A 23,635-nucleotide genomic window follows, 5' to 3' on the forward strand; every position below is an offset into this window, starting at 1 on the left:
AAATCATGCATCACCTGACAAGATGCAATGAGGACACAGACTCACTTCTGGAATATTCCTGCCAAAAATACATAGCCTGAATAAATTCATGAGGAAACTTCAGACAAATTCAAATTGAGAGTCTACAAAACAACTGGCCTATAATCTTCAAAAGTACTGATCAACGTCATGAAAGTTATGAAGAAACTGGAAAACTGTTCCAGACTGAAAAGAGAAGTGACAAGTAAATATAACACTTGTTTCTCAACTGGCTCCCCTTTTTATAAAGGTCATTATTGGGATGACCGTGAAACTTGAAGAGCCCAAGAATTAGACAGCAGCAATACACTGATGCTAATTTCTTGATTTTGATGGTAGTATTGTGGTTATATAAGAGAATGTCCTTGGTATACACTCTAAAATATTTGAAAGAGATGGGGCATCAGGTTGGCAACAGTCTCAAATTGTTCTGGAAAAAAATCTTATTTGTACTGAACCTGCAACTTATTTATAAGTTTGTGATCACTGCAAAATGAAAAAGATTAAAAGCATTCCAGGAGATTTATGTTTGCATTTAAAAATATGCCTATTTTATAAAAAACGTGATACTTATACAATAATAATGCTTTATTAAAAATTGTCGCAAGATAAGCATAACATAAAATTTACCATTTTAACCATTTTTAAGTGTACAGTTCAGTGGCATTAAGTACATTAACACTGTTGTGCAACCATCACCACCATCAATCTCTAGGACTTTTTTCATCCTCCAAAACAACAAAGTATCTCTGTACTCACTACACAATAACTCCCCATTCCCCCTCCCCCAGCTCCTGCAACCACCCTTCTACTTTCTGTCTCTATGAATTTGACTACTCTAGGTGCCTCATATAAGTGGAATCATACAGTATTTGTCCTTTTGTGACTGGCTTATTTCACTTAGCATAATGTCCTTAAGGTTCATACACGTTGTAGCATGAGTCAGAATTTCATCCTTTTTAAGGCTGAATATTATTCCACGGTATGTATATACTAACATCTGTCGACAGACGGATAGGTTGCTTCCACCTTTTGGCTATTGTGAATAACGCTGCCATGAACGTGAGTGTACAACATACCTTATTTTAAAAACTTTTTAGTTTGAAATAATAATAGATGAACAGAGTTGCAAAAATAGTAAAGTCTGTACACCCTTCACCCAGTTCCTCCTAATGGTGACATCTCAAATAGCTCTAGTACAATAGCAAAACTGGAAATGTTGGTATTACTATTAAGTAGACTACAGACCTTATTCAGTTTTCACCATTAAAAAAAACCCAAAACACTTGCATTCATCTGTGTTTGTATATAGTTCAATTTTATCCCACATACAGATCTATGAAACTACCACTATCAAGATACAGAACTGCCCCCACTCCCCTACCTCATTCCTGTCCCTGGGCAACCACTAATCTGTTCTCCATATCCATAGTTTTATCATTTCAAGAATGTTATGTAAATAGAATCATACAGCATGTAACCTTTTGAGGTTGACTTTTTTCACTCACTACAATGCCCTTAAGGTCCAATGTATAGTTATTACGTGCATCGGTAGGCCAATTATTTTTATTGTTGAGTAGTACTCCACTGTACAGATATACCAGTTTGTTCAACCACTGACCAACAGAAGGACATATGGGTTATTTCCTATATTTTACTATTATAAATAGTATATATACTACATTAATAATACATACACTAATAGTATATTTAAATAGTATTTATAATAAAGATGCTAAGAGCATTTACATACAGGTTTTTGTGGGAACATAAGTTCTTATTTCTCTGGGATAAATGCCCAAGACTATAATCACTGGGTCCTAAGTTAGTGCATGTTTAGTTTTGTAAAAACTGCCAAACTATTTTCTAGAGTGCTGTATCATTTTATATTCTCATAATACTATATTTTTAAAGAACCATCTGTGATGTTTAAGTAGAATCTGTTCATGGTTAATCTATTGCTTTTTCTAAAACTTTTCATTGTTTGAAAAATATTTTATTATTTCAAGGCTTATTTAAAACTCAGATGCTAAGGCAAATACAAAGATCTGAAATCAGGAACTTTGTAACCAATCCAACAACACAAAGTAGTTTTTCTTCCTGTCACACCTTGGCAAGGTACTCTTTCTCCTTCTAGGTGCAACAGGCTCTATCAGCCCCCCAGACTATGAACATTTCCACATTCCTCAAACCTGTGTCACCTATTGATGGGAAGAATATGGGCTGCACATTCCCCTTCAGCAGGTCTTGGCTCTGGCCCAACTCACCCTTCAGAAACCTAAGACAGTGCCACTGCTCACGAGTTTCAGCCAAGAATGCCAACCAGCCAGTGTGGAGGAGGCCTGAAATTTTTCAGAAAATTCTTCTGTGCCCAGGGCAATTCAGTAAAATTTGTTAACTGAAGTATATTTGTTCGTTAACTGAAGTATTATTTGTATAATGAATTTACATATTAAGTCTGACTTAGACAAATCTAACTTTTTTTTTTTTTAACCACAGGAAAATATGGATTTTAAAGTAGCTATTTCTACTTAACAGAAAAAAGAAAAAAAGATAGATGAGCTACTTTAATACAGTGTCTGGCACACGACAACCTCAGTAAATGTTTCTTCATCCTTAATGAACTACTTACTCCACGCACAAGGAGTCCTAATCAATCATCCAATTTCTTTACAACCTGAACAAGCACTTGTGCGTGTGTGTGCGTGTGTGTATATGTCTGCAGGGAAGGGGATGTGCTCAACTTGCCATTGTTTTGTCTGCTTATTCCAAGACCTGGTAGAGGAGAGTAAACAAGTAATGGGGATAGCCAGGAAAGATTCAAGTCATAGTACACACAAGGCTCTCATGACTGAGTAGTAACGGTAGTCCTAAAGGTAGTCAGAGCAGGCCTGTGCCAGAGTAGCAGCCAAGGTGACAGGGGATATAATGAGTGAAGGAGATTCAGTATTAATCTCTCACAAGAAGGGGAGCCACATTTGCTTACGGAGTTCTAGCCTCAAGTCTGAAATAGTCTTAGAAAAAAAAGATGGTGAGTCTCTAGGCTGAAAGCTCTGGGGCTAAGTGGCAAGATGGGCTTGGCAAGGCAGAGGAATGAAGAAGGACTGGTCTATCATCTAAGACTATCTAGCCATTTCAAAATAGTTTCTCAAGAAGGACAAAATTGGAGGATTTAACCTACCAGATACCAAGCCTTGGTTTAAAGCTATATGGCCACATGATAACAAAGATGCCAATGCAGTGTGGGGGGGAAAGAACAGCCTTTTCAACAAATGGTGCTAGATCAACTGGGGGAAAGGTCTTTGACTCTACCTAACATCTTACCCCAAAGCCAGCTTCATACAGATTGTAGGCCTCAATGTGAAAGGTAAAACAATCAACCTTCTAGGAGATAATTTAAGAGAATATTTTCATGACTTTAGGGAAGACAAGATGTTTTAAACAAGTAACAGAAAGCACTACTCATGTAAGAAAAAACTGATAAATTGGACTTAAGAGTAAAAACTTCTGTCCATCAAAAGAACAACATTAAGAGAATGAAAAGGCAAGCCAATGTCTGGAAGAAGGTATCTGCAATACTATATAATTGTCAAAGAACTCATATCCAGAATATGCAAAAAATTCCTACAAATCAATGTGAGACGACCTAAAAGAAAAATGGCCAAAATATTTAAACAAAAGAGTATTTCACAAAGGTGGATGTCCAAATGGCCAATAATCATTTGAAAAGTCGTCAGGGAAATGCACATTAAAACCACAGCAAGAGGGACTTCCCTGGTGGCACAGTGGTTAAGAATCCACCTGCCAATGCAGGGGACGTGTGTTTGAGCCCTGGTCCAGGAAGATCCCACATGCCACGGAGCAACTAAGCCCATGTGCCACAACTACTGAGCCTGCACACTAGAGCCCATGAGCTGCAACTACTGAGCCCGCATGCCACAACTACTGAAGCCCGCGCGCCCTAGAGCCTGCACGCTGCAACTACTGAGCCTACACACTGCAACTACTGAAGCCTGTGCACCCTAGGGGCCATGTGTCGCAACTACTGAGCCCGCGGGCTGCAACTACTGAAGCCCGCACGCCTAGAGCCCATGCTCTGCAACGAGAGAAGCCTCCACAATGAGAAGCCTGTACACCGCAATGAAGAGTAACCCCCCACTCACCACAACTAGAGAAAGCCTGCATGCAGCAATGAAGACCCAATGCAGCCAAAATAAAGAAACAAACAAAAAAAACACACCACAAAACACAACTACACACCCACCAGAATGGCTAAAATTAGAACAATTTAAACTATAGCCACTGATGGCAAAGATGTGGAGCAATTGGGATTCTCTTTGGAAGTATCTACTAAAACTATACCAGGTTTATACCCCTAATATATATATATGCACTAAAAGACATGCACAAGACTCTTCATGACAACTTTATTCTTAACTGAAAATAACCCAAATGTCCATCAACAGGAGAATGGTTGGGGCTTCCCTGGTGGCGCAGTGGTTGAGAATCTGCCTGCCAACGCAGGGGACATGGGTTCGAGCCCTGGTCTGGGAGGATCCCACATGCCGCGGAGCAACTAAGCCCATGAGCCACAAGTACTGAGCCTGCGCGTCTGGAGCCTGTGCTCTGCAACAAGAGAGGCTGCGACAGTGAGAGGCCCGCGCACCGCGATGAAGAGTGGTCCCCGCTCGCCACAACTACAGAAAGCCCTCGAACAGAAACGAAGACCCAACACAGCTAAAAATAAATAAATAAATTAATTAATAAAAATTAAAAAAACAGGAGAATGGTTAAGATAAACCATGGTACAGACAAACACGGCAATGAAAAGAACTATTACTATATGCAACAACATGGATGACTATCACAGACATAATGTATAAAAGAAACCAGATAAATACACACAAAATACACATTGTATAAGTCCATTTCTATGAACTTCAAAACAGGCAAAACTAATCTATGGTGGTAATTCAGAACAGTGGTTATTTATAGGGAGGGGGTAGAGTATTGACTGGATGGGGGCATAAAAGAGCCTGTTGGATGCTAATAGAGATAATGTTATTATCTCTTGACCTGGGTAGTAGTTACACAGGCACATACTTTTGTAAAAATTCACCCCATTGTACAGTTAAGGTTTGTGTGCTTTGCTGTGTGTATGCTATACGTCAAAAAGTGTTTCTCAGAAAATCAACATACTTAGATTAACAGCAGCTATGTTACAATTGAATGAATATATGATCAGAGTTTAAAATATACCATTCTATTAAAAAAAAGTTGTGCTTGTTTAACCTTGCCTTATTCTGGGATTTAAGGCTATATATGTATGACTCAAGAGGTAGTATGGTATGGGGGAAAGATGCTGGATCTGGAGTTAGACAGATCCTACGTTCAGATTCTGGTTTCCCCGTTTACTAACTATGTGAGTTTGCCCTCTCTGAGTTTCAGTTTCCTATCCATAAAAAGGGGCTAGCAGTCCCTACCTTTCAATGCTGTTATAAGTATTAAAGATAACAGACCTTAAGTACCTGGCACATTCTGTGCACTCAGTAAATTATAAACTATCATCACATTTGAACTTGCACCAAGTCTGTGGCTCAAATCATAGTCTACCCTTAACAAAATCTAAGCCAATGTTTGCTTAGTTGGCACAAACATTCACATGACTCTGCATATACTTCTGTAAGTCACTGAAAGAATAAATCATTAAAGAAAACTATTACTAACCACATTAAAGATACATGAAGTTGACTTTGCTTCTAATTTCTATAACCAATCCCTAGAAAATAGGAAACAATGCCCAAGGTTAAAGGACTGAGACCATATCCTCTGAACCAACTCAAAGGACCAATAGTAGTCTGTTAAAAGATGGAGGTTTTGAAGTGGAACAGGCCAAGGCAACCCAGAAGTTCTCACCAGTAGTACCTTGAATTATACGGCTGTAGATACTTTCAAGTTAGAGGAAAGACCACAAGAAGAAAAGCTTCTAAGAAGGTGCCTGGTTGGATTAGGATTCCACATACTCCTCTAAGAGAGAGTTAATCCTCGACCAACCCTCTACCCTCCATCATCCACACAAAGTGTTAACTACCCCAAAGATCCTTGGGCTCACATTTGGTGATAGTGGTGGGGTCTCTAAGAGGCCCTCTAGGAATCTCCCAGAATCAAACATTGAGAGTTCCTTCCAGAGAAGCTAAAAACCCACCAGAGAGAAATTCCCATCTTTTACAGGACATTAGCCCAGCTTTATCAACCTGTACATCAACTTTCAAGGCCAGATAGTACTTCTAGATGATACAATCCAGCTTTACCAAGGACCCTTTGCTCCAAACTTATTTTTACAGGGACTGGGACAGAAGTGGGTGGTGGTGGTGAAGAACACAAGCAGAAAGGTTAGTGGTAAGAAAAGGGAAAAGAAAGACAAACAATTGTATCTGAAGTTATGCTACTGACTTAAGCAGTACAAACCACACTAACAAGCCTTATTTAATGAAACACACACACAGACACACACATACACAAAATCACTACCTTTTTAACACAATATGTTTGAGGTTTATAATTAATCATTTGTTAAATCATTTAGGTGAAAAAAAATTTGTATTTTCTTTAGAAAAATGAATGAAAATATTACATAAGCAATTAACAACATCAATTTGCATTACAAATGTTGCCTGCTATTGCAGTAGTTCAAATTATTCAAATCTTTACTGTAAAATCCTCATGGGAGTTTTAAGATACTATCACTATCAAAACGCACTGTAAATGAATCTGCCCTGCCCATATTCCTGCTTAAGAGTCGTCTTGTCATAAAGAAACAAAAGGAAAAGCCCTTCTTCTGAGCGATATGAAGATTTAAATTTAGTTAACTTTTTGGTTTTCAATACATCTAGAGATGACTGGAATATGATGTCACAAAAGTTTTCATGCCTCTAATATTCAGAATCTACGAAAAGGATAATATTTTTTCTCTTTTTGAGTGGTTTGTCCTCAGCATATTAGCTCAATCACGGCTAACAAAACAAAGAGAGCCCCTAAAAATAAAAGCTTTTTAGTAAAGAACTGAGAAAGATGGTGTTGTTTGTTTGTTTTTAGGACTATCATCCTCCCATCAACATAGGCTGCAAACTTTAAGGCTACTTAATCACACTCCCACAATCTCAAAGCTGAGCATTTTTCAGAGATTTCAGAATTCCTTAGAACTTGCCAATTTAAAAACAAAAACCCAAGATACCACTGACATCAACTGTATCAATAATATGCAATATTATTTAAAATATCTTTTAAATAAATAGTATATTCCACATACTTTCATTCTCTGCTTCCATCAATAACAATATTAATATTTGTTGGGCGCTAACTATGTGTCAATACTATGTGAAAAGCACTGGTGAATTATCTCATTTATTCCTCACACTATAGTATGAGGTAGGAATGATTATCTTCATTTTACAGATGAAGAAGTAAAAGCTTAAAGAGGTTAAATAATCCCTCACGGTAGTATAACTAGTAAGCGGTGAGTCAGTCACAAGCTAATAAAATATTTGAAGAATGTCCTATCACAGAAATAATTGACATCAAATATTAGAATTACAAGAATCTTCCCTAAAAGTTTTCTGAAACTTCCACAACAATTTGGGAGAAAAAAAGATGCTTACGAGCTAAGATGAAGAAAGTATAACCAGGCTTTCCTGGTGGTGCAGTGGTTAAGAATCCTCCTGCAATGAAGGGGACACGGGTTCGAACCCGGGTCTGGGAAGATCCCACATGCTGCGGAGCAACGAAGCCTGTGTGCCACAACTACTGAGCCTGCACTCTAGAGCCCGCGAGCCACAACTGCTGAAGCCCGCGCCTAGAGCCTGTGCTCCGCAACAAGAGAAGCCACTGCAATGAGAAGCCTGTGCACCACAATGAAGAGTAGTCCCTGCTCTCGGCAACGAAGACCCAATGCAGCCCCCACCTAAAAAAAAAAAAAAGTATAACCAACAAAAATGCCAAGAAGTGAATTTGTTTCAATATTAATGTACATAGTGGTAAAAATGTGGTAAACAATGAAAATAAACAGCAAAATATCTTTATACCTAAGTTGACCACCCTCAAAAGGCCAGACTGCCAAAAGTGACAACCAAATTATCTGTCTTCCCTGGTTTCAATATAAGGATGAGTCACAAAAGTACCAATATACTATATATAAGGTAAATGACAATGTGAGCAGCAATATATATTCACTCTTCAATGAATGTTGCTAAACAGCAATAAAAGTTATTACTTTACAGAAGCTGGTTTTCAAAAATTCCTAAGAAAGAGCTTTTCTTTCATTGTATATTTTAACCTTCTATGCAAATCCATAAGGTATTTTACTTATTTGTACAGTTTCACAGTAAAAATTGAAGATAAATAAAAACATTAGAAACTGTTTTACCTTTAACTTGTAGTATCAACTGACCATATTTGAGAGTTTACTAGCTATTTTTCCCAGGAGGTACTTCAACTTGAAATTGAATAAATGACACTGGATAACTGTTGATAAAAAGGCAATGAAACAGAAGCAGCAATGAGGGCAGATGCATTAGCCCTCAGAAAACCACTTTTTCCCCTTTTTACCCTCTGCTCTTACATAGCTGCAGAATAAATTAGCCACGCTAAATTTCCACCCTAATATCCCTGAAACTTTACATTGAAAATAGAATCTGAAAGCAGAAACTACTTCAATTTCATGCCCCTTCACTAAAATCTTGCTTACATCCACAGTATTGTCTACAGATAATCCCTGGACCTTCTGTTTTCTTTCTCAACTGCTTGCTCAGGGGCCTCTTTTGAATTTCTCTATTACTATTGATGCTTTCTCATCAGCCTGTCAATGTTCAAGAATCTTCCATCCTCAAACAAATCAGAGCAAAACAAAACAAACCCCTCCCTTCTGTGCCCTTTTAGCTCACCTCCTCCTCCTCACCACCAAGCTTCTTGAAAGGGCCTTATTTATTCGCTATCTCTACTTCCTAACCTCCTATACTCACTCCTCAGCCCAGCACAATGTGGCTTCACCCTACCACTCCACTGAAACTGCTCTTCCAAGAGGTACTTTACTTGAGCTGAAAAGACTAGAAAGGTTGTGCAGGCACAGGCCTCTTTTGTTGACCACTGCATCCTCGGGGCCTGGCTCACAGTAGGAACTGCATACACTACTTTTGTTCTTGCTGGGGCATTTGGTCCACTGACCCTCTTGAGCTGCCACCTCCTCCATGCCCCCGCTGGATTTCTTATAACCCTAGCTCTGGTCTCCTTGTGCTCACCCAAAGAAGTTAGGAAATACCTAAGTTCAATCAAGGTAAGTAAGTGTGATTTGAGAGAGGCTGGTCTGAAATACGACACATGTGAAAGAAAACAAATCCAATCATTTTGCTGCAACCTGTCTGAGGAAAGAGTGTGTGGAGAGGAACAGTACTCACATGCAGCTATGGGAAAAAAAAACAGCCAAAGGACAAAAATTTGTTCGTGTGTTTTTAATAGACCAAATAACATAAATACCTGCTTCAATCTGAGGCCATTTCTCCGCATAAGTGGAGGTGTCAGCCGGTGTCACCCGGTGTCACCAGAGCGTGATACTACTCTGGGCAGTCAACTAATTTCCCTTGCTCTTGTTCTCTGCTCCCAGCAACTTTCTTCAGTACTCCATGTAAATCTTCCCACAGATTTTGCAATCAGCTGACATGAACAGCTGACATACTTTGAAAGAAATTTCTTGCTGTAAAGTTTTAAATTAGCATTCTGGTCAAGACTGGTAAATTAAACCTCAAGGGCCCAGGGTATTCTGGGAAAAGCAAACCAACCAACCCCAAAACCATACTTTGTGGGCTTTCAAAACTAAAGACATCATTTTAGTCTGTAACTAAAATCTGTACACCTTGTGAAGCTCTTGGCAGCTGCCCTTCTCCTGACAGTGTTACTCTCTGTATCATAACGCCCACCATGAGAGCAACTCACCTTTTGGAGGAAAAAGCATCTAGCTAAAGTTATAAAACTGCAACCAAATGCAGTTAGAATTCAATTATCTGAGCTAATGAGAAGGAAAGCAATGTCCTAGATAATCTAAAACTCACAAATTTGGCCTTAAACTATGACCTATGTAACAGAAGATTTACCTCACAAATGATGTCTTTCCCAAGTACTATTAGTTTTACTTTAATTTGTTCCCTGACCACCCATCAATTGAGAAGATGACCCAGAGACACATGAGGTAACAGAAGGAAACCAGACAATGAACCAGGCTTAGAAATAGTCATAAATTATCCACAGACAATAACATAAATGGCATTCTTGGGGTAAATTATCATAAAACAAAAGCTTTGTATATCTGAAAAATCAAATGTAAACACATTCCAAAACAGTGCTCATGAGTGTGTGTGTGTCTCGTGTGTGTGTGTGTGTGTGTGATATACAGGTACTACCACAAGTGGATCTACCTGTACTGATAACTTCATGGAAACTATGGAAGGAATTCCCATTACAAACAAATTTCTAGCTAGCTGACCTTTTAATGGTGTTATTGCTTGGTTTAAAGTTTTACTTTCTCCTAAGAGGTAGAAAGACTAAAGGGTAAAAAGGAAAAAAAAACAAAAAACAAAAAACAGACATTTTTTATTTACAATGTACTATTATACCTTTGGTTACAAATGACTTGAGAATTAGCCTATTGTATAAAGCAGAATTTTTCAAAAATTTCCCCTCTGTAACTCACAGTAGAAATATATACATTAAAAAACAAGGGCTTCCCTGGTGGCACAGTGGTTGAGAATCTGCCTGCCAATGCAGGGGACACAGGTTCGAGCCCTGGTCTGGGAAGATCCCACATGCCGCGGAGCAACTAGGCCCGTGAGCCACAGTTACTGAGCCTGCGCGTCTGGAGCCTGTGCTCCGCAACAAGAGAGGCCGCGATAGTGAGAGGCCCGCGCACCGCGATGAAGAGTGGCCCCCGCTTGCCGCAACTAGAGAAAGTCCTCGCACAGAAACAGAAGACCCAACACAGCCATAAATAAATTAAAAAAAAAAAAAGTTTCAGTATTTACTGTTACTCTGTGTACTCTTGATATTTTTTTAGTTCTATTGCATTTTTTCTTAAAAGCTGGTCATGATCCCCTATAGCGAATTTTACAAACCAGAAACAGGTCATAACCCAAAGTGTAAAAAAAAAAAAAAAAAAAAAGTCTGACAAAAAGGATACTAAAGAGTTTAGAGAAAATGACCAAAATTAACCTCAATTTCCCCCTAATATTGTTTGTATCACTGAAGTTAGGAAAAGGCAGTGGGTAGTTCCATACTGGTACTGTGAACAATGTCAGGTAATTAAACAAAATAAAAACAAGCTGTGAAATTTGTCCATAGTTTTTACCTTTAAATTATGTAAGCAGTACAATTTAGGGCAACTTAAAACTTCTGCAGTATTTCTGGGTATTTTCTAAGGCACTGACTCTCCTATGATCAGCTTTATAAGAATAACTCATTTTCCAGTCTTGGGGCCATTGCTTAAAGTCTATATAAGAAGAAAAAAAAAATCAAAATATTTCTGTCTAAAATCTTAGCACAGAATTTGTGTTGGTTATGTCATTATGTCTACAACAATGACAAGAACTGTTTGCATCCATTAATTCTGTTCAAGTTTAATTCACCTCACAATAATATTATCATTCTCCTTCCTTCTGATTCACTTCCTCTAAATCCAATTATTGCTTCCAGCATATAAGAAGAGGAAACAGAGCTTCTTTTAAAACAAAGAACTCCTTGATCTGGTGCATTCAAGGACAAAATGCATTCTTAAATTATGTTATTTGAATGAACCAAGTAATTTGATAAAATCAAAGTATTCCCTTTCTCTTTAAAGAATTTTACATAAAAGTAATAAATAAAAAATATTATTTATTTTTCATATTCATACTACCCTCAATCTAGGAAGCAAGCCACTTTAAAGATAAAATTAAAGATACTACTGGTGGGAGTATATATTGGTTCACATATTCCAGGCAATTTAGTAATATATCAGAAATTTTATAATGCATATTCTTTTGACTAAGCAATTTCATCTGCAAGAATGTATTCCACAGATGCATTCATATAAGTATGCAAAGATATTTCCACAAAATGTTAATTCCTGCATTGTTTGTTTTTAAAGAAGCAACTGAAAACGACTTAAATATCTATCAATAAGGAATTAGGGTAAATAGAAACTGTAACCATTTTTTAAAAAGATAAAGCTATATTGCTAATAGGGAAAGGTGTCTAAAACACATTTTTAAGTGAAAAAGCCTTTCTGAAGAGGCATTCTCTCTTGATTCTCCTCCTATCTATCATATCCTTTCTTTCTCCTCCTTCAGTGTATCTGCTTCTTCTGCTTGCCTCATAAATGTCCATGTTCCCCAGGCCTTGGCTTCCTCATATTCTTATCCCTGAGAGACCTCTTCCCCATTTTGTTTGATATTGTATGTTCAGTATGGCCAAACCTCTATCTATCTGTGGCTGCCCAACCTCTGCCTACCCAACTGCCTTTTTGAATCTCTCTACCTGGATGTCCCAAGTACAACTCATATCCTCCAATTCCAAAACTGAAGTCAACCTCCACTCAAAGAACAAACAGAAACCACTCGTTCTTATAACATTCTGAGCTCTAAGTCCGGAAATCTGAGTGTTACCTCTGACTGCTCCCTCTTTGCCATCTCCCTCCCTCAAATTAAATGAACCACAAATTAAGTCCTTAACAACTCTTCCTGTATTTAATATCCCACGACCAATATCGTATTTCAGGGCCTCATTATTTTTGGCCAGGATTCCTGTAGTCCACTTGAAACTCCTTATCTTAGCCATATAGCCAGGGCACTCCCTCTTTCCTCCAGCCAGACAACACTACCCCCTGGGTTCTCCACTGGCACTACATTACCTCTAGGTTGTCACATACGCCACTTCTTCTAATTTACTATTCTTATCTGTCCAGAAAACCCATTTACTAAGCCTTCAAAACCCTATTCAGGCATAGAGTTTTTCTGTGAAGTGATATCACCAATATTTATCAAGTTATTATGTGACAGGAACTGTGCAAGGTACTTATTCGTACACTATCCAATTTAATCTCAAATATCCATTTTTAGATAAAGGAACAGGCTCAAAGAGGTCAAAAAATCTGCTCAAGGTCCCACAAAGAGTTATGCAGCAGGATTCTAACATTAAAAAAATCAGTGTTCTTTTCATTATGTCAGGTTGCATGTCTGAATTAATTCTTCTTTATATCTATCTCTTTTATTACATTTAACAAAGTGAATCAAACTTATGTCCATGTTTTTCTCCTCTAGTAGGCTATAAACCAATGTGTCTCAATCTTAGCTTTGTATTAAGTATTTTTTTAATAGAATAGGTGGGCCTGAATATCTGTATTTAAAAAAAAAGTTTCAAAGATAATTCTGATGGTTAGCGAAGGTTAAGAACCACTGTGTTAAGCTTCCAGAGAATATAAATATTACTGGACTTCATAACTCGGGGGATAACATAAACATCTCTAAACTTCACTGCTGAACTCATTAATATAGGTAAATCAATGAAATAGTACTTTTTCTTATAAAAAAAGTTTTCCCTTACAGTGATTTGATTGTACAAATATTTCTTAAAGTTCTGTCAGTACACATACATGAGAATATCACTACAAAATTTAACTCTCTTAAGATTTCAAAAACAAGGACTTCACGATAAATTAGTACTTTTCTTAAAAATGAATATTGGAAAAGTTCCTTAAAGGATCAAATTTAAATTACTGCACTAATCCTTGAAACATTTATAATTATCTATATAATTTAAATGTTATAGAATTCTTGGGAAAAAAAACCCCACGTTTAAAAAATTAATCACAGTTTCACTTGCAGCTGAACACTAAGAAATGAATATGTGTATAGCAGCAACAACAGAAACTTTTCTCCACCTCCAGAAACCAAGGTCACTGGTTATCTGATAAAAATCTGTACATTTTATTCAGGTGTAACACTTGTACTGTGCTTCAAGTAAACTTCTGAAACTTAATGAGACAGAATGCTATCATCTGCTGGCTCATTATGATATAGAGGAATGAGTCTGAAATATGGAAAGGAGTAAGAAGAAATCATGATTTAACTACAAGTAAAAAATAATGAATAGTCAAACATTCTGTTTGGCTTTAGCTAAGAGAAAATTTGAATTTGATATCTGAATCTCTTGTATAATTTTTTTTTTAAGGAACAAAGATGCTATTAAAAATATTCAATGTAAAAAGAGTTAGGGAGTTCCCTGGTGGCCTAGTAGTTAGGATTCTGGGCTGTCGCTGCCATGACCCGGGTTAGATCCCTGGGGGGGAACTGAGATTCCCACAAACTGTGTAGCATGGCCAAAAAAAAAAAAAAAAAAAGAGAGAGAGAGAGAGTTAAATTATTTCTTAATGATAGGTTCATTACTTTTTATAAATAGCTACTAAAAATGAAAGCTTTAAGAGAGAAAATTAATCAGTGCTTCAGATTTTGAGTGTTGCTATAGCAGACGTGTTTTATCTGCAAATACTCCAGGTCAACATTTCTGCATGCACACAATAAACAATTATTATGCGAGATGATAAACCACAGCAAAACAGAAAATACTACAAAACATAAGCAATGACCAAGAAGAAAACAACAACAAAAATGTCCACTTGGGAGGGTGGGTGAGGCAGGAATGTTATTCACTTCATCCATTTAAAAAACTGTGGTCTCATTAAGATGTATACAAATATTAAAGATCCTACTCCTAGAAGTCTTACTTTGAAAAGTATCATTTGAAGTCAGCATTTAAAGAATAAGAAGATATGACTTAGAATGATTTCTATTACCTAAACACAGAATTGTTAATAAAACTGAAACAGCAATGTAGGGTTTTTACATTTATTATTAAGTTTATTGTTAGATACTTTACCTTTTTTTTTCTTCTGCTCATGTCTTATTTTCTAACTGCTGAGTACTGTTTATAAAATTGAAAGCTCTTGTTACTTGTACAGTATACCATCACATCATAAGCAAATTGGGGTAGTTTGACCTTTTCCTTTCCAATTCTTATGTCTCTTTTTCCTTATTGATTGGGTTGGCTAATGCCTCCAAAACCAGATTTAGTAGTAGTGGTGATAGCAGGCATCTAGTATTTCCCCTTAATTAGGATACTGAATTAAGGTACTGATGTTTGGTTTGAGTTACATATGTTTTATCATATTACAGAATTTTCTAGTAATTCTTATTTTAAGTTGCTTTCTTTTAAAAAAATCAGAAAATGGGTTTTTAAAGTGACTTTTCAGTATTTATGGAGATAATTACATAATTTTTCCTTAGATCTACTAATATAGCAAAAATACCAATACTTATTCATAAATATTCCCAGCCTGTTTGATGTTAGGGAAGCCCAGTTTGTTTTCTATTGCAGGAAAAAGGTATGTTTCCAAATAATCAAATAAGAATTGTGTTAGACTATCTACTCAAATACATATAAGTCAAACAGAAGTATTTAACTTATTTGATCCAACTTACTCCTTACTTTCACTTTTACAAGTAGGATTCAAAACAAACTGATATTTTCTTGTAAGTACTGAACATACTCAAATTAGTGGCATAAGTTCTTCCAGGTTTCATCTAGGCTCTGTTCTTACTCAACTCTCCCTCAAACAATCTCATCCATCTAAGGTTTAATTAGTACATTCTAGAACTCCCAGATTTTTCCCTGCAGCCCAGCCCTCAAACCTGAAACCCAGTCCAGCCAAGCCAATTCTCTACAGTCCTCTCCACTTGAGGTCCTCAAAGACCTGGAACTGGGCTTAAGAAGAACAGAACCCAAGCTTTTCTTCCTCAAACTTGGTCCTCATCCAGAGCTCTCTAACCCTGGGCTGATGACCCCACTACCCACCCAGTCACTAAGCCAGAAACTTCAGAGCCATTCTTGACAAAGCTCCCCACCCTCCACTATCTCTAAAGAATTATTTTTATCTCATGAATCTCTCAACTTTGGAATACCTGTACCTCCTTCCAACTCCCCTGACTCCATTCTGGTGTAAGCTTCCATTATCTAAACTAGTCTCCCTGATTAGTATTCAATCATGCCCAACCCAAGTAATCTTTTAAAAAGTCAATCTGGGCTTCCCTGGTGGCGCAGTGGTTAAGAATCTGCCTGCCATTGCAGGGGACATGGGTTTGAGATCCCACATGCCGTGGAGCAACTAAGCCCGTGTGCCACAACTACTGAGCCTGTGCTCTAGAGCCCGCAAGCCACAACTACCGGCCCACGCGCCACAACTACTGAAGCCCGCGCGCCTAGAGCCCGTGCTCCGCAACAAGAGAAGCCACCGCAATGAAGGGCCCGTGCACTGCAATGAAGAGTAGCCCCCGGGGCTCACTGCAACTAGAGAAAGCCTGAGCACAGCAATGAAGACCCAATGCAGCCAAAAATAAATAAATAAAATAAATGTAAATATATATATATAGAAATATCTCATAAACAATCACAACAAATAAACTTAAAAAAAAAGCCTATCTGTTCACATCAATCCCCTGCTTGTGATAAAGATTTTTTAAAAATCTTTAATAAAGTCTAAGCCATTCCCATCTCTCCATCACAGATTCCTTCTCCCTTCCCCTATTGTTCTCAAAGCTCTAAACTAGGCCTTCTTTCAGTTTTTGGAAGTCAGACAATAACATTCTTTTGTGCCACAAGGCCTTTGCACCTACAATCCTATTGCATAAAACATGCCCACACATGCTTCAATTCTTAGAAGAGGTATCAATTCCTCAAGTAAGTTTCCTAACACCCTCCCCCAATTCCTACTACACATATTTCCTTCAGAGCATAAGAACTGCAATAAGTTATAGTTTGTAATAAAAAACATAATTTGAAAAATGTGCAAACTGAGTATACTGGGAAAAACACACTGACAGGCTTAAACGTAGGAAGTAATTTTAAGAAAACTATTAACTACTTTCTGGAACAATGGAGTTATCTTGCATTTCTTTTCCATAGGTAAAAATGTCATACTCTAGAGTAGCACTCTCCAATCAAAATACAATAAAGCCACATATACAATTTAAAATTTCCCAGTAGCCAATTAAAAAAGAGGTGAAATTAATTTGTTACTTAACCCAAAGTATCAAAATATTATTATTTTAACATGTAATCAATGTAAAATCTATATTTTACATTAGTTTTTGAAATCTGGTGTGTATTTTATACTTAATGCACATCTTACTCTGGATTAGCTTTATTTCAAGTGGCACACGTGGCCACTGGCTTCCGTATTGCACAACATAGCTCTAGAAAATAATATCCTATTTCTTGTACTTAAATAGCTTGCTAACAGAATCAGAGCTATTTTTAAAAGAGCATGACATTAAACAATTTTAACCTCTATCAACAAGGATATGTCTCACGTTTAAACCCTTCAAAACATTTTAAATTATGCAAACATTCCACGCTGCTGAAAAGCCTAAATTCAAAATAAAAATTCAGGTAAACAATTTTAAAACTGCGTATTTATTGACCATCTGAGCAGATTAAAGCAAGATGGGTGCTCCCGACTATTGCTAGTAGGAGTGATTTTATTACAACCTCTTAGAAAGCAATTGGCTTTCACTTTGATTTAGTAACTCCACTTCTAAGACTCAGTCCTATGGAAATAACCAAATTACCTACAAACTTGTTCACCGAGATGCAATATGATTCATTCATATATGTATGTGTGTATGAAACTCGTATATCCATAGGGAAAAAAACAAAACTAAATGTAAACCAAAATGTTCAGTTATCTTTTTGTAGTGTGATGACTAATGACATATTTTTCTATTATTCCTTTAAATATATATATTTATTGAGTGCTACTCTGTCCCAAGTGTTAAAACAGATGGATATGTGCCACTAAGAGGCATACCAGTTTTCTTTACACTTGCCACATTTTCCAAATTTTCTATAGTAAAAGTGTATTACCCTTTCATAATTTTAATAACCAGAAGAATATGGAGTGAATGCTGATTTGGCCAAGTCAACTGTAAAGGGATATTTCTGAGTCAACTGGGGAAGAATTTGAATATGGCCTTGAATATTAGTTTAGATGAAAATTTCTTGAAGTGGTAAGGGAGTCTAACTGACTAAATCAAAACAACCTACAAAACAGTCTGTATGATAAGATTTCATTCTGGTAAAAAGTACACATACATAAATATATGTGTGGAAAGATATGCACTGAACTGTTTACAGTGGGATTCCTGGGTAATGGGAATGTAATTTTTTTTTTTGATTGACTATTTTCTACGATGCTTCTGTATGCTTCTGTAATAAGACTTAAAAAATTAAACTATACACACACACACACACACACACACACACACACACACACGCACGCACCTTACTGAGCATCTGCTACATACGATAGGTTCTATAAGGGGTAGGACTGAGTAATGGAGCCAAAACTTAAAGAAACTTACAATTAATTATGAGGACCAATATAGGAAGACAGGAAAAGTAATTAACACAAGGCAGAATATAAACACCAAATAAAGTAAAATGTGGTTTTAAAGATTCTAAGAAAAAGATCTCACTTGACTGGAAAGAGTGGTGAAAATGAGAAAAAAAAAAACTTCATGAAAGAGAATTTGAAATGCGAAGGATTTTAATTAACAGAGGAAACGGCAGGCACTAAAGATAAAGCATGGGGCAACTGTCAAAGAGCAGGAAGTCACATCACAGAGTTTGGCTGGAATGTAGGATATATGAAGCGAGTAGGCAGTATGCTGGGAAAGTAGGCTGTGTGGGCCTTGACTTTTCAGAAGGGAGTATGTACCTCTGAGTTTTTTGAGTTTAGCAATGGGGAAAATCTTAGAGGTTCCAATTCTAGTAACTGTCCTACCACTTCTCATCATCTCTATTGCTACCATCTTGGTTCAAGCCACTACTATCATCTATTTATTTTTAACTTTTGATGTATTATTTATTTATTGAAATACAGTTTATGTACAATATTGTTAGTTTCAGGGGTACTACATACAGATTTGACGTTTGTATTCATTACAAAATGATCATTTAGCTGTATTAGTCACCAACTCCTAATGAAATCTTCCTGCTTCCACTCTTGCACTCCTATAATCTACTTACTGTACAGCAGTAAGATCTGTCTGTACAGCCAGACAGATCCTTTTAAAAGATAGATTATGTCACATCTCTACTCAAAAACCCTGCAATAGCTTCCCATCTCACACAGTAAAAAACCAAAGACATTAGAATTTCTACGAAGCCCTACAACACTGCCCTCTCACACTCTAAATCTCTGATTCCAATACACATACACAAACATGCATGTGCACACACATATACAAATGCCAAGAAAGTGAAGCTCTATAAGGGCTATTTTTTTTTTAATTTGATCATTTCAGTGACCCTAGCACCTAGAACAGGGCCTGACATATAGTGAGTGCTCAATAGGTATCTGCTGTATGAATGAAAGGAAGAAAACACCATGATGTTAGTAGATATTTAATTGAAATGGTTCGTGGCATATTGTAAATATTTACATAAATAGAACATGCAGTGAATTTATTCTAATTTACTACTTAATTTTCCTCTGGAAACTACTCACCAAAATAGTGCTTGTAAATTAAGCTTTGAGCATACAGACAACCTTTAAGTTAGTTACTTGGAATAGGGGTGGTGGTGACTGAGGAATGATAGGATGGAGTCTTAAATCTCCTATTTTTCCTCTTTTTTCACTTTTCCCAAACTCCTTACTTCCCTGCTTCTTCCCCACATATAGTGTCTTCCTTTTCTCTTTCCCAGGGAATACATCTAATTGAGACCTGTAAGTCCTACCCTAGGCTAAGGCCAGAAATAGAAATTAGAAGTGTGATACAGGGCTGTTGAGATGGTTGGCAGCAATTAGAGAAGAGCCCAGGCAAGGGAAGTTACTGCAGAGGACCCTTGGGAGGGCAACAATTCTTAATTCAAATATTTTCAAATTAAAAGCTCCTTGTATTTTAAAAGGAAATCAACACAAAATAACACTAACTCCTTCCTGTCCTCTTTTTAAATATACACTGCTGAAAGATGAGAGTGATTCTTTGTTTTTAAATGAAAAACCTGAACTTTGTATTTTATTATGATTTCAAGCATACAACAAAGTTTAGAAAAATACATACAGTGAATGATCAAGTGCACACCACCTGGCTGTGTTATATCTTAATCTTTACCAAATCTGCTTCAGATTTATTTTAAAGACAGTACAGTTATGGCTGAAAAACCATGGACTCTTCCTAGATCCCTTATTCCTCTCCAGTTCTCCAGAGGTAACTTTAACTGATTTGGAATTTATCATTCCAATGCATGTTTTCATACTTTTGCTACATATTATACGATTCCCATAAAATATATCGTATTGGCGTGTTTTAAAAACTACATAAAGAGTATATAAATATGAAAAATAAAACTGTCATATCTTGGCTCTGTCACCAGCTGTTTGACCTCAGGCAAGTTACTTAACATCTCTGTGCCTAAGTTTCCTTTCTGAAAAGTGGGGATACCACCTCCTAGCTTACAGGGTTGTTGTGAGGACTAAATGAGTTAATATATTGCATATAAATCACTTAGAAAAGTATCTTGCTGGGAATTCCCTGGCGATGCAGTGGTTAGGACTCTGAACTTTCAATGCCGAGGGCTTGGGTTCAATCCTTGGCCAGGGAACTAAGATCCCACAAGCCGCATGGCACAGCCAAAAAAAAAAAAAAGAAAAGTATCTTGCTCACAGGAAGTAGTGTATACCAGTGTTAGTAACTATCATATAAAGTTGCAAAAGAATCTGTGACTGTGTGTGTACGTGTATGTATGCGTGTATATATATACTGATTGAGAAAAGATTAATTACCAAAGTGAAATGTATATATACTCCATATAACATCAGATAGTTCCAAAATTGTGTAGAAACCAGAAATACTTATAAATTTCAGGCTGGAAAGGTTCACTAGCCTACTTGAAGAGGAATTGAAAGTGCTAAGCATAGAGAGAAAAGGGTATTTTTTAACTTACAAATTGTAGGTAAAATTAAATAAGAATATCAACGTTTGGTTTAAATAATGTATGACTGTTTAAAAATGCCTAAAAATTTAATGTCCTCCTTTTATGAGTTTTTGGGGGTAGGCTTGGGAGAGAAGGGGTAATCCCTCAATGAGATGCTATTCAAAGACTTCTTAGATTGTTAAGGGAGGCACGTTAGAATTTCACACAAAATAAAACATTATTTGATAAATTTCACTATTTTCCTGAAAAAGTTTTTAACTTACTGTAAGTAGGAAAAAAATGAGAATTTAAAATGATGTTTTAAAATAGGATTCACCTAGATTACAAGATTTTTGTAGACAATTGGATTCTGCAAAATTTATCAATGCAACTGTGGATACATTTTCTTTGCTTTGATTATAGGATTATTTTTATAATAGTCTCTAGGTCAAAAGACCAGAAAACACTAAAATTTAATGTCCTACATATTATGTGAATATCTATACTTTTAATAGATATCTAGAAAAGGGTGTCTATGCCTTGAAGATTAATGAATATAATGATACATAAACAGAGGAATTCGATCTAATGAGCATTTAATAGGTAACATTTACTTGCCTAGATGTTTTACACAGGATCTGCTTTTTAATACATGTGAAATATCATCGTGGACAAAATTTAGAAGACTACCATAGATACTTTGTTTAAACACATCTACTTCTGCAAAGAGTTAAAAATGAGTACTGCAAAAGCCAATATTTAAGTTGGTAAAGCATATAAAATGTAGAGAAACTGTGTAGATTATGCCAACACAATAGCGTTGAAACAGTTGTTTCCCTTAGAGTTTAGCATATATCCATGTCTAAAAGTTAACAGAAAGCAACAATTAAATGTAACATCAAGGATTAGACTGTGTCTCCCTCCCATCCTACCAAAAAAACTAAAACGTAGCTGGTGAAAGGGAAGATTAAAGTTTAAAAGTAAAGTTTTACTTTTCTTCTCCTAAAGTGAGAACTTTGAAACGGAACTACTGATTTTGTTTCATTTGCTCCCTAGTAAAATATTTCCATGAAGGGGTTAGTCCTTCCCTCGGCCCCAAAAGAAGATTCAGTGGGAAACCAAGCTGTAACTTGAATTAACCAACAAGAGAAAAACCTAGTCATTCTCAGCACTTTCCTAATGGTGAAAGGATCCTACCACCGTTCACCCTATACTCCGTCCCCTGCCCAAGCAAGACGTAGCACGTGCCAAACAGGACACTTAAAGTATAATGGTCCAACTTTTCGCACGCAGTCTGGGGAGGGGACGCAGACTATTTCTTGAGGAGTGCAAGAAGGGAGCAGAAAAGGTCCTCTCAGGAAGGGATGAAGGACCTTTGGTGCCGTCTCCTCTGCCTGTTGGAGGACTCAAAATCCGCTTGCTTCAGAGACCCTAGGAAGCATCACATTCTGGTCGCGGCTGGCCTAGGGCCTGGGAGAAGCAGTCAGTGTTTACACCTGTCACGAGGGACGGGGAGAGAGAAAGAGGAAGCCGGAGCAAAGCCCCAAACTTCTTAACAAGCTCCCGGGAGGGAGCGGCCGGTGCGGAGCTGTAGGCAGGTGGAAGCTGCGGGGCAGGGCGAGACCGTGGCAGCCGGGGACGTTGGAAAGGCTCTCACTTCCCCGGCCGGTGCCCGGTATGGCAAGGAGGGGCCGTGTGCTTTAGGCGCCGCCGCCGGCGTCCCCGCACCCGCCGTGGAAAAGGACAGAGCCCGGAGCGCGCAGGCCCGCAGAGCCGGCACCGTCCCCGCAGCCCCCCAGCTCCGCGGCAGGTGCCCCCGGCCCGGGCGAGGATCCGGCCGGTGGGCTGGGCCGGGTCCCCCATCCTCTTTCCCCCGCGCGGCTGGGGGAGCGGAGCGGTGGCGCTTACCTGGCTCGTCCGGGGCGGCCTCGATGGGCATGGCTCAGGGGCCCGAGGAGGAACTGGCTCCCCGGGGAAGGACCGGTTATTCGGACGCGGAGCTGGTGAAAGCGGAAGGCAGGCTGCTCTCAGCCCTGTCAGCAAAGCAGCGCCATGGACGCCCACCCGGAGTTTCAGCGCTGCCGCGAGACCCCCATCCCATTACCCTCCGCCCTCTTCCGCCGCCGCCGCCGCCGCCTCCACCTCCTCCTCCGCGGAGACCCCCCGCCCACTCCACACACTCTCCCATCATGCAGCGGGAGAACCGCTGCCGCCGACACGTCACTTCCGGGCGCAGGTGGCTAGGTCGGGGCCGGGCGCTAGTGGGTGCTGGGGGGTGGGGGGGAGGACACTCCGGGGAAATCAGTGTCACTGAACGCTTACCCCTGCGCAGGCGCAGTCGCTCAGAGCGCCGGCGCCGTCGCTCAGAGCGCCGGCCGCCATTTTGGGTGCGGGCAAGCTGCCCTTTTTCTTGACTTCCTCGCGAGTCATCGAGCTGTGAGGGGGTAAGAAGTACTCTCGCACTCCGCGACTCCTGAGGCAGCGCTTCGGGAGAGGGACAGGTGCTCCTCAGCCGGCTAACGTCAACGTTCAGCTCAGGACTGAGTTAAGTCTCTTGCTCTCCAAGTAA

General features: G+C 38.4%; 1 protein-coding gene across 5 annotated transcripts in view; it reads right to left on the reverse strand.

The window, feature by feature from the left end:
• Nucleotides 1–23,221, reverse strand: part of AFTPH (aftiphilin) — a 64,701-nt gene extending 41,480 nt beyond the window's left edge. For 2 of the 5 annotated variants that reach the window (XR_009009927.1, XM_007189738.3), the window contains exon 1: nucleotides 22,975–23,220. The gene's annotated coding sequence lies outside the window, so the exon portion shown is untranslated. Of the gene's footprint in view, nucleotides 1–22,974 lie in introns of all 5 variants that reach the window. The other 3 variants (XM_057558282.1, XM_007189737.3, XM_007189740.3) reach the window with 3 other exon arrangements.
• Between the last annotated feature and the right edge of the window lie 414 nt (nucleotides 23,222–23,635).

The sequence above is a fragment of the Balaenoptera acutorostrata genome, chromosome 12 (assembly GCF_949987535.1).
Source record: "Balaenoptera acutorostrata chromosome 12, mBalAcu1.1, whole genome shotgun sequence".
Taxonomy (NCBI): domain Eukaryota; kingdom Metazoa; phylum Chordata; class Mammalia; order Artiodactyla; family Balaenopteridae; genus Balaenoptera; species Balaenoptera acutorostrata.